This window comes from Lonchura striata, chromosome 1 (genome assembly GCF_046129695.1).
Source record: "Lonchura striata isolate bLonStr1 chromosome 1, bLonStr1.mat, whole genome shotgun sequence".
In the NCBI taxonomy this organism is placed as follows: Eukaryota; Metazoa; Chordata; class Aves; order Passeriformes; family Estrildidae; genus Lonchura; species Lonchura striata.
Genome location: NC_134603.1, coordinates 50,511,510 through 50,523,288, shown reverse-complemented (window position 1 = coordinate 50,523,288; position 11,779 = coordinate 50,511,510).

Genomic DNA, 11,779 nt, shown 5'->3' with positions numbered 1-11,779 from the left:
GTTTCAGCTGAAAGAGATGTGCAAGGAGTCCAGTATGAGATTCCGGTGTCAATCATAATATAGACAATGAACAGAAATAAAAGTCATTCACTCTTTAAATCTTCCACCAAACTACCTCTCATAACAACTCTGGAGAGGAACTTGGTTAGGGCTTTCTGGTAAATAAAGGGGGAATTACTGAAAAGCCCTGAAATGAACCTTTTTCTTGAATCTTCTTTATTTTTTTTTCAGCATTCCACTTTGAATCTTAGCAAACTAAAGCTTTTATACATTTTGAAGCCCTGCTGGTTTTGCAAAGCTGAAGAATTTGCTATTTCCAAATGCATTATTCATTTGAAAACTTCTTACATGACAGCTGACTTTCAGTAAGCAGAGAAAGTATGTAAACAGTGACGCTTAATGTAACTTTATTCAGTTACAGAAAGCTGTGATTTGTAAAAGGAATAAAAAAAGACTATAAATCTATTAAAGCATAAAGACTAAAGGACATTTTCCTCCTGTCCTGCAGTGACAGAGTGGCTCAACAGCAGCATTTGAACAATGCCCTGTACAACAGATCTGATGGTGCCAGGACAATCCCAGTGTACAGCATTTTTGCAGAAGGGAATAGAACTAAGTTGAGCCTGGGTGAGTTTTAACTGTGCCCATCATATACAGTGTTCTGTTGCTGTTAAGAATCCATTGCCTGAGCATCACCATCAGGTTTTAAGTTTGGTTGTTATGGCACAGATGAATGATATTCCCAGATGGCATTAAAGGAAAATTCCAGAGAAAAATCTACTCCTATTTTTCTACCTTATGACCACAGTGCTGTACAGTCCCTCCCACATAACTACTCAGTAGTATTTCAAAATCAGACTGATTCCCTGCATTCCTGGTTAGCACATTCAGAAGTTAAACATAAACCAGAAACCAACACTGATTATCATTAAGCATTCCTGTGCCAAATACCTTGCTGAAGTAAAATGATAAAAGTTCAGCACGTAATTCTTGGCAGGTATGGCTGATAATTTTTTTATGCTTCTATTAATATTCTTGGTTTACTATGGTCTCACAATTGCTTTTAATTGTCTATAAAATTCCACTTTGTTTAGTCTTGTGAGCTATTATTTCTGATTCAGTACAATATCAGACACAAAAACCAGGCTGCAGGAGTTCATAGCTCATTATTTTATACTGTAATGAACTACTGTGGAGCTAAAGTGGTATCGTGTGAATTGGCAAATGAGAAATCTAACTTTAAAAGGCAGCTGTGGGAAATGGGCACTTATTTGCTCACAGCTTTTTCACACGTAACCTGAATGTGCACAGGGTGTGTGGGATGGACTCTGGTTTCTACATCCTACCTAGTCTTGTATTTATTAGCACACACTGTTCCCCTCCAATTGTCAGAGATTTTTTCACTGATCATGTTCTTCATTATGTAGGAATGCTTTTTCCTTGCTACTATTTTCCAGGGGCTCCAGGCAATCTAGAAAAAGATGAAAAGAAATGAGCAATTCAGAAGCTCCAGACTGCATCTATAGTCCATGGAATGAGCAGGCTTTCAGTTGGTGTATCACTGATACAGTATTTAAAATCTCCTTGTTATCAAAAAGCACTTGTTCCTAATAGTGCAAATTCATAAGGTTTTCTGAACTTACTTGAAAATTGAATCAGAAATAAAGCCAAAAACCTAAAAAACGTGAACTAAGCCTGTGGGAATATTTGAGACATGTATGCAATGATATATAATCAATCTTACATGTTATATCTTGCTGTTTCTGGTCTTCTCCGTACTCTGATGAGTTCATAGAGATTGCAGACCTGATGATGGGAATGTGTATCAGTCTCTAGAACACTTACAGATTTGATTACACTCCTCCAGAATTCAGAAGTGACACACATTATCAGGATCTATCCAAACCCCTTTCCTTCTTGCACAAAATTTGATAAAAACGAAAATAGGGTCAGCACATAAAGTACTTGGCAGTGCAACTGAACTTATTTTTTCTTGTTTGATAAGTACAGTGTTACCACAGATTCATAACACAATGGGTTCTGCTTGTGCAATAAAACCCATCACCTTATCCTACCACTTTAAGTCCAGCAAGGGTTGGCAGATATAACTTCCAAGAAAGGCTGCCAGACACAGGCAGAACAAGTCATGGAAAAAAAGGAATTTCTGGAGGGTTTTTCCTTCAAAGGGGAGAATTCAGATAATTGGGATTGCCTTTGTTTACTGACACTGGAATAGCTTTTTATACAGGCCATTTAAAATAGCAAGGGGGTAAACATTAAAAATTGTGAGACATTGTGAAGTAAATAAAGTTATGGAATCCACTTGAGTGTTTTAAATAGTTTTAAAAATTTGACTAGAATGCCTCAAATCTGATAGTCTCCAAAAGGGGATCATTCAGATCCTTTTAAAAGATAAAAATACAATGACAGAATTTGACTTGCTTAGCCTTTTCTGGATTAGGTCAAAAACACTACAAAGGTGTGAAAGACTGGCAAACAAGTGTTTTCATAGATATATTTTCTTTAAAACACCTTCAAAACATCTGATTTTCAAGGTCCTTATAAAAATAGCCAGCCACAAAAGAGAAAATGAAACTGTGCCTAAATAGTTCTTCTATAAGCAAGAATAAATGCATCTTGGCATAATAGGGATTTTTCATCTCACTTTTCTAACCAAAATAATTGTGGTTTAAGAACTGAACTGAAACATTAAAAAGCAAAGATGATATCTTCTTCCTAAGAGCTTGCTTTTTTTTTTTTCTATTCTTCCAACTTGAGAGACTCCCATTATCTCCCTATAAGATAAAAAAAATATTATCAAAATTAGAAATACTTCTTCTCTGAGAGTTTTGTGTTCTTGATCATGTTTTCAAGCATCCTAATGAAAGCAGAATTTCAGAATTTCCTTGCCACAGAGAAATCCCCCAAAACACCACCGGAGAAGTCTATAACTGAGATAAAATACTTCCTTTTAAGGATTTTGGGATTTTTGCTAAACTGTCCTCTAGGTCAAAAAACTCTGCTTCTAGGAGATGTTTCAGCATTACTTCTTTCTTTCGTCAACTATTTTTCTCTTAGAAGAGGGAACATTCTTGTCTACTTGCTCTTTCCCACATGTTTCACTGTGAGTGTCTTAAGTTCCCATCAATCTTATCAGATTTCATAATGGAGTTTGAGTAGGCTATAATTTGTTTCTTGGAGAAATAATACAAAAATACTTAATAATCTGAAGTTCTTAGTTTATGCACCTCTCCTACATATCTAAAGAAATTTTGAGAATTGTAGCACTAATTTTGGAAGATTTTCTGACTACATTTAAAGAAAAAAATTATGGGAAACACATTTTACCATGGCCAAAAGCATTTTTCTTTGTTCAGGAATGTATTCTGTCCTTGTCTACTTGTTCATTGCTTGCTGCAGTGTGAAAAGTTAATATTTAAGCCTTTGGGCTATACAAATCACTATTTATGGACTGCCAAAGTTTATTATTCTTCCCATCAAAATCCTTATTCACAACAAGAATTAAGAAACATGTTTTGACCTCTATTTAATGAAATATAAATTTACCTAACTATTTAAATCTGGTTCTTATTTAGCCATGAGTTTAACCAGAATAACTAGATTGCATCATGCAGTGTTGACAAATCAGCTGCATGATGCATGAAAATAATGCTGAGGAATTTCATCAAGAAAAGGTGTTTTAGCCTAGAAAGTTGTTGACTTTCAAATACAGCTGCTGGGACACAAGAGGAGGAGCAGATGTGGCTCTAATACTGATTTTTTTCTGGGAGGAGCAGTTATTAGGCAGTTATTAGACATCAGCCTCTTCCTGTGAGGCCGACTTCGGTTTTGCACAAAACACCTGTCTGGCTACTGCTGGCTGTGGGCCAAAATACCTGTGACAAATACAAGCATCTGTTTATGAACAGTTGCTAATCCTCTGTCACATAGAGATGATAGGAGATGTGAATGGAAGAAATTATTCTTGTAACAGAAAATTCCAACATTAGAATACAGCTTATCAAGCATGGATTATGTTAATAAACTTCTCTTATTACTACTTAGAAAAATAACTTATTGCTAAAAAAGTTCTGATTATTTTTCTTCAAATAAATAAATAAAACTTGATATTAATTATATTTTTTGGATGGAATTAATGATTCCTTTATTTAATGTTTTTTCTTGTTCTAAATGACCTTATTAAGACCATGCAATTTAACCTAGTTAAACCTAGTTCTAATTTAATCTAGTTCAGATCACAAGAGTAGAAATCCATCTGTCCACCTACTTTACATATCAAACCATTATATAACCTAGTTTTGTGTGAAATATTAAGCTTAATATACTTTTCAACACCCCTGGGCTAAAAAGAAAGTGGACCTTCTAGTAAAACCAGAAAAGAGTTGATCTGAACATAATGAATACTGAAGTTTGATATGCTGTGTTTTATAGAGGACAGAAGTAGACATGTATGGTTTAAGGACATAATGAAATCATAATGTTTTCCATTTTTAATAGTAACAAATGGTCAATTTCTGCAGTCCTGCTGCTTATAACAATGTGGGCAGATGGCTCTCAGTGTAGGAGAGATCAATCAAACAATGTCAAACTCAACAAAAGTTGTGATATGAATAACCTAGGAAATGAGGCCAGTTAACTATAGTGCCAATAATGAAAATGTAAATTGATGTAACAATATTACTGTTTTGTACCAAAAGATCTGGTAATTAACAGGATCCATATCTTGAACTTAGCTTACCCATCTTACAAGAAAAATAGATATCACAGCTTTTATTCTTTCCTACTGTAATTAATCTTATTTTATAATTGTCAGACCATTCTGAAAGAATTGAGTCAGGTTGCTCTAGGACCAGAAGTGATTTGAATTCCTAACATGCATGAAATTATCTTTGTTGATTTTAAGAGTAGTTTTCTGAATGGATCTTCACCAAATACAGCCTGTTCCAAATGGGATGAAAGGACCAAAGGCCATAACAAAGCCAGATTTGCTAGATGAGAAACCCTTGTCACTGAGAAGGAAAAATTCAAATGTAAACCATTTCAATTCTTTAAGCCATATTGCTATTTTAAGTATTGGTATCTCTGGAGTAGACAAGGTCATTTTAGAAAGGGAATAGCAGCTGCTAATTTGAGAGTTAGAAAGACAACCAAAGGTATTTATGGTAGTTGTAATAGTATAAGGAATGACCTCCACAAAATCTCAAGAATCTGCAGGGAAGCACTCCAGTAAAACTACTCTAATTATTAACAAAGCTTCAATTACACCCCACACCACATGCCAACAGTTGTCTGTGGTTACCATACTAAAAATACTTGGTGATCCTACATGGATGTAGCATAATTCTCATTCTCTGTACCTCAGTTGCCTGAACTTATTTATTGTTCATATGTTAATGATACCACTATAAGTATTTCAAACATAAAAGCTTTTTTGTCAAATATGAGTGAGTATATGTCTGTTTGATGAGATCAGAAATGTAGTGAGCTGTCCAGGAAAACAGAGGCAAGTACAGTATTTTGGTGAACTTAACGCAAGTTAAGTTAAGTTAACGCAACTTTCAACTGCAGGTTGAATTCATTATTTTAACCTGCACTTGCTTCTCTGACATCTATTGTCACCTAAATGTCTCTATATCTATATATAGAACTTCCTTCTGAAAAAATATCATACCTTGTTCTCAAGCTGGATATTATAATAATAGATCACATTTTAATTTGTGGTTACAATATCCTGAAAATCAGATAGACCTATCCTACAGAAATCAGAGTGGCCAGTTAGTCTGGCTACTGAGGGTGCTAGCATTATGGACAGAAGCCAAAAGGTAAAACACAGATTTAAATAAGGCTTCAGAAGAAGTAAGCCTCATGCAGACATGGAAAACTTTGGACAGGAGGAGAGGGGAAGCAAATAGATCAGTTTTCATGAAAGAAGAGGTTCACATGACAACATGTGTCTTCTTGAATATAGTTGCTATACTCCCAAAGGTTCCCTTAAGGAAAGGTAAGATACCATTTACTTTCAGAGGGTGATTGGCTGTATATGAAAAAATAAAAGGGTGCTGGAGATTTGGGAATTCTATGTGTGTGAAGCAGAAATACTCAAAACTGCATGAAGATCCTGAGAAGGATAGGTGAAGAGTCCTTCCGGGAAGCCTGTGCTGGACTCTGTGTCAGGTGGTTGTCTCAAGGGCCCACTTGTCAGAGGAGGTAGTTGCAAGGTTCTCAATTGAAGAACAAGAAGGCACACAAAAAAGGCAAATTCTGATGCTTGATGGTTTAATGTGGAGATTTTCACTGAATGAATTTTGATAAGAAATGAACCTAGGCCAACTGTAGTGTCAATTTTAAATGGATGTCACATTAAATGGATGACGTGATGTCTGCCTACATTCACTTCTGTGTTCTGTTCATGTACATTTTGCACTTTTTTCAAATGCTGCAAAGCCTTTTCCTAGCAAAAGCGAATGACCTCTCTATAACCTGTAAAGTAAGCATTTTATCCCTATTTTATGGGAATCTGGTGCACAGACTGATTAAATGAAAGACCTGGTAAAACACCCAACAGAGCTGTGACAGAACTGGAAGCAGAACATTGATCTTTTCTATGGCTTATTACCCTGTGCCTTCTTATGACAGAAAGTCAAACTATTTAACTTGCATCAGTTTATGTCCTTTGTAAATATACTTTAGTCTAATAAATCTGCCTTGATACCTTCAGATCTGTCCTTCTGCATGTTTTCTGAGAATTTTCAGAATTTCTCAGCAGTTCTATCTGCCCTCTTCACTCCATCATGGTCTGGGAGGTATGTGCCATAGTTTGGCCATCAGGTTATGGGCCATCTGTCGCATCAACAGACAAAACATGAAAGATAATGAGTTAACTTTTTCACAGAAAGTCCACTAACTGTTTTTTTTTTTTTTTCTCTAGTCCTGTGACAGTTTTTGTGGAACTCATATGAATTTAACTGTCTTTAAAATTTTTATTCTTCCATCACACCTCTTTACATTTCCCAAATCAAATTGATTAGGGGGTGCAGGCTTGACATAAAAGACATGATTGCAATATACTTGCCTCTAAAGAAACTAGTTAAAATCAAGCCTAATCTAAACCAAATATAAACTCCATATTGAAAAATAAATTGCACTGAAAAGGTAGAAATGGACTTCTGTGGGATTATTCCTAGAACAACTTTCTACGGAACTTTTCCAAATTCCTTTGAAACTTCTTGTAATTGTGAATATCTTAGGTGAGGAATGTGACTTCAAAGTTAAGGTGTCAATCCTTGGGTCTTGTTTTTCCAGTCAGAGGAGAAACTGCAGTGAGGAAATTTTCTGTATGGCAACTGATCTATGAAGCTGAGCTAGATAATTTAGTCTTTCACTCCTAATTGCTTTATGGATCCATTACATATAAGGACTTGTCCTAGCCAATATTTGGTGAAGGAAAAGACCACTGCTTGACAAATGGCCTTTTGGTTCCTGTTCTGTCTGGGCCTCCTGATCCCCCTTTGTTTCCCTGTCTGGCATTAGCCTTCTGTTTGGCTGAGTTACAGGTGGGTAGTGTTATTACACCAGGAGTGCTTGGCTTATGTAACTACATTTCTGTCAGTATTTATCATAACAAACACTTTTTCCCTTTCAGTGGATTCCTAATTAGAGTCTGAAAGCTGTTTCAAGGCTGTCTTAATGTATCAAGGCCCCAGTTCTTTCAAATTCATAAAAGTAAGACCAGGGCAGTTAATAGAATTATTCTATAGATTTAGGCCAGTGAGATAAAAGTCTAAACTATGTTTCTGCTAAGGAAAATGTTTTCAGCTATTTGTGAAAAATAAATAACTCAATGTATTTGTTGTGTTAATAGCTTGATGAGAAAGCTGCAGTTTCCTTGATGACGATGATTCTCATTATGCTTTATTCCTGTGCAGAATGCGTGGTTGTGATAATCACCTGCTGGTGAGAAGGCTGCAGTGATACTGGATATAGGGTCCAGCTTAGCTGTCTGTGGCCAGCATGGGTTAAATAACCTTTGAAGAGCTACAGCAAAGGAAAACAGTGAGAACAGGCTCACTCTACAGCTGATGACAGGATTGTCCAGAGGCACAAGGTATTTTAGGGCTCTATTGCCCCTTGTATAGATAATGTCAAGTACAGAAGATTGATAAGGACATTTCTCATAGGAATGTGGTGTCTCCTATCTCAGGAACAGAGAGCTAAACTGAAGATCTATTCACACTTGAGCAAGCACGCTGGAGTGAGCACAATAGCATTCAGGGAATTGCTTTAGCAGAACATAAAGCCAAAAAATCACCAACAAGACTTCTAGTAGCCTACTCCAAAGGAAATCTGGCATACAGAGAATGTAGGTGAGGGAGTATTTTTTTTTTTTACTAGGAGACACTTCTTATTTACAAATCCACACTGAATGAATCTGCTGAGGTTTGGAGATGTTCACATAATCTACTATAAGCAGCATAAATGAAGAACTTAGTCCTTTCAGTCTGACTAGGAGACACAGGCTTGTCCAGCACTATCATTCACATTCTTATAGTAGTCTCAGCTGGTTTTCTTTAACAAAATGGATTCAGAACAGTCATAGGGGATTTTGATTATTTTCAGTTAAAAAATGAAGGATTCATACTCTCTGTGTCATGAAAACAATCATAAGAACTTTGCCTGACAAAGTCTTATAGGGAAATAAATTCTGAAGATGACATTTCCTGTTCCTTAGATAGTATGAATGGAGCATTTAATTCCCAACACTTTGCTATTTTTCTGTCACTTAATTTAATCCTTCAGTTATAATTCCCAATGTGTTTTGAATGTGACAGTTTATTTTCATTACAGGACATCTGAAGTTCAGAGTAATTTTGTCATTGAATTCAACATGCAAATGTGGAATTAGGGAAGTAGAGCAAGAAGGAGATGTCCTACATTTTACTGCCAAAACAAGGCATAACTCTGTTAAATCCAATATAAATGCTTAACCCTTTTTGATTTTATTTTTGCTGGGTCTGTTGTCTGGACAAAAGGATCAGATTTAGCCCAATGCTGTGTTTGTTCTAACTTTTGATAGCTACAAAGATCAAAACAGAGGAATCACTTGTTGATAAAGGAATAAAGGATGAGAAGGTAGAAAAACAACTGTGTGTTTACAGACATGATTGATTTTTTTTGAGAAGAAATGTTAAATAAGCCTATAAAACAAGCTGTTACTTCATACATGGTAGGTATTTCAATTTCCAGAACCCCAGAACTAATTAGTGTGTGTGTGTCTCTGTGTGTGTGTGTCACTCTGGTTGGTACCTCTCTTTACCACCTTAGAGTAATTACAAGTACTTGTGGCTGCTGTAAAAAAGCATACTGTCATGTGGAATCTTAGAACTGTATCTGTCTATATCAATTAAATTTGAATCTGGCATTAGCAAATCCAGGCACATGAAAAACACAGAATGTTGAGATTTCCAAACCACAGTACTGTTTTCCAGGACTGTATCCTGATTAAGTGATTCATGACCTCATTTACAGGAACCAACTGATCCCAGAGTACAATATGCTGAACAGGACATTCCTGAAAGGAATTTGCTGATGCATTAACAAGTGGTGATCCTAAGCTGTCCTGCTTTAAATTTGATCAAGCACTGGATATCCTAACAACATTTAAAAGGGAGGCTGAGTCCTGAGACGAAAATGAGGGTAATCATTTGTGGAACAGCAGTGGCATTATTACGAAGAAAGCCATCTGATGTGGCAGGGTGTTTTCAAAAGTTTTCTTGCAGACAGATGTTCAACTGAAAAAGCTCTGATTTTTCTGCAAATTTGCAGGAGGAGCCAGAGGCACTTTGGGAAGCAGATTTGTTCACAAAATCACTTCTTTTTGATGTATCCTTCACACATGAATAACAAACAAGATAATCAAGCCAGTGATCACAGCTGTTAGAAAACACCTGTTTCAGGAAGAAAAGCATGTGCTAGGAATTGCCCACAGAGATGCTTTGAATAATAGAGTTACATTGCTGTCCATCACGTAGATGCCTTTTCACTCTCGTCAAAATTCTATACACAATATAACGCTATTCCATTTAAAATCTACACATAAAAACCAGTTTAGATTTGGAGTCATTTTTTAAGGAAAATTAGACAAAATTCATCACCTTTCCATCACAGAAGTGGTAACAGAAAGATAGCTTTAATAAGATTTTACAGGCTACAATATTTCTATAAAAAAGTAGAGATTCTTAATTAACAAAGTGCTAGTCTGATACTGAGACTAAAATGTATTGTTGTGCATTAATTTTAAACTACCAGGATGAAAAAATTCCAGAGATCAGAACTTGAGAATGGATTAGCAAGAGCTTTTTGCCCATATAAGTCAGTTGAATACTCAGCTTCTTTGATAACCTGGTGTTGTCTGCAGAACATTTCAGCTAAGTTTCATTCTTCATTAGATTACAAACCAGAGTTTCTATTTCCTTTCCCTGTTTTTCTGTGTTTACAGTCTCGGTCATTTTGGAAACTGGTTGTCAATGTTCCTCTCCACAGAATTAAAAAATGGAATTTAGCATGTAGTTTTTGAAATGCATTGGAAAACAGGTGGAGAATCAACTAATTTCCTTCCAAAACGAGCGCAAACAGAAAGCTTCATAAGTTTCAGAAAGTAATGGCCATATGAAAAGCACTGATATTTTAATGGCAATAAAATTTTACAAGAAATGTTTGGTTTCTAGTAATAAATTGATTGTTGTCCATATTCTAACGAATCTGGTTCCTCAGTGTTTGTATTAAGTTTCTATCCTGGATTTAGATTTTCATACTGTTCAGAATTTTTTTGACATGTTCAAATTTAAGTCTTCGAACTTTTAGGCAATTATCTTTCTTAGTACTCTACCTAGAGGTATAGGGAAGAATATCCTCCTGATTTTCATAGGTCAAATCTCTATATTCTTTTAATTAGCTTAGTCAAGCTGATCTGGTACTTTTAAAGTCATTGCATTCATGTAGCTAATTACAGTGCACACAACATAATAGTTTAATCAGGTAAATATTTCACCTCTTCAGTGAGGAAATGACTGATCCTCCTTCAGTAAAACAATATTGGATATATTTCAAAATACTTTTTCACAAGCTGTGATGGAACCTGAGCCAGCCAAATGGAGCCAAATTGAGCTAAAGGAAGAAGAAAAAGTCCACAGTTGCAAATTGCTCTGTTTTCACCTCTGGAGCTAAAAAGAATGTAATTCTTGACACTAAACTTTATGTTGATTGCAGCTGTTTCTGGCCACCCAACATATTTAGTTCATGTTTCCTTGCAGCCGTTTGATGGGATTTGGTTTAAATTTTATCTTTAACATAAGCACATCTGGGAGTGTTTCTGGGGTTCATCCCTGTCTGAACATTTGGGTGGCAGAATCTGGGCAAGGTGAGACCCTACTCCTTTCCAACCTGGGGAGGATGGACACACACAGAGAATCCATATGGTCATGGAAGCAGGATTGCATATTTTCTGTAGACCATGCCTATTTATGCATCATAAACACAATTTCTGGGACTTCAATCCTTGAAACAAGAACACCTTCAGTTATAAGACCACTTATATTTAGAATAGGGCTTTTAAAATTGTTTAAAATACAGATAAAAATCAAATAGTAACATAAATAAAGGGTCTATGTGATATTTACGGCATTAAACAATAAATCACTTGGGATAGCTACCTTCTTTGCAGCAAAGGAATATTCAGTGAGAAAAAACATGCTAACAGAAA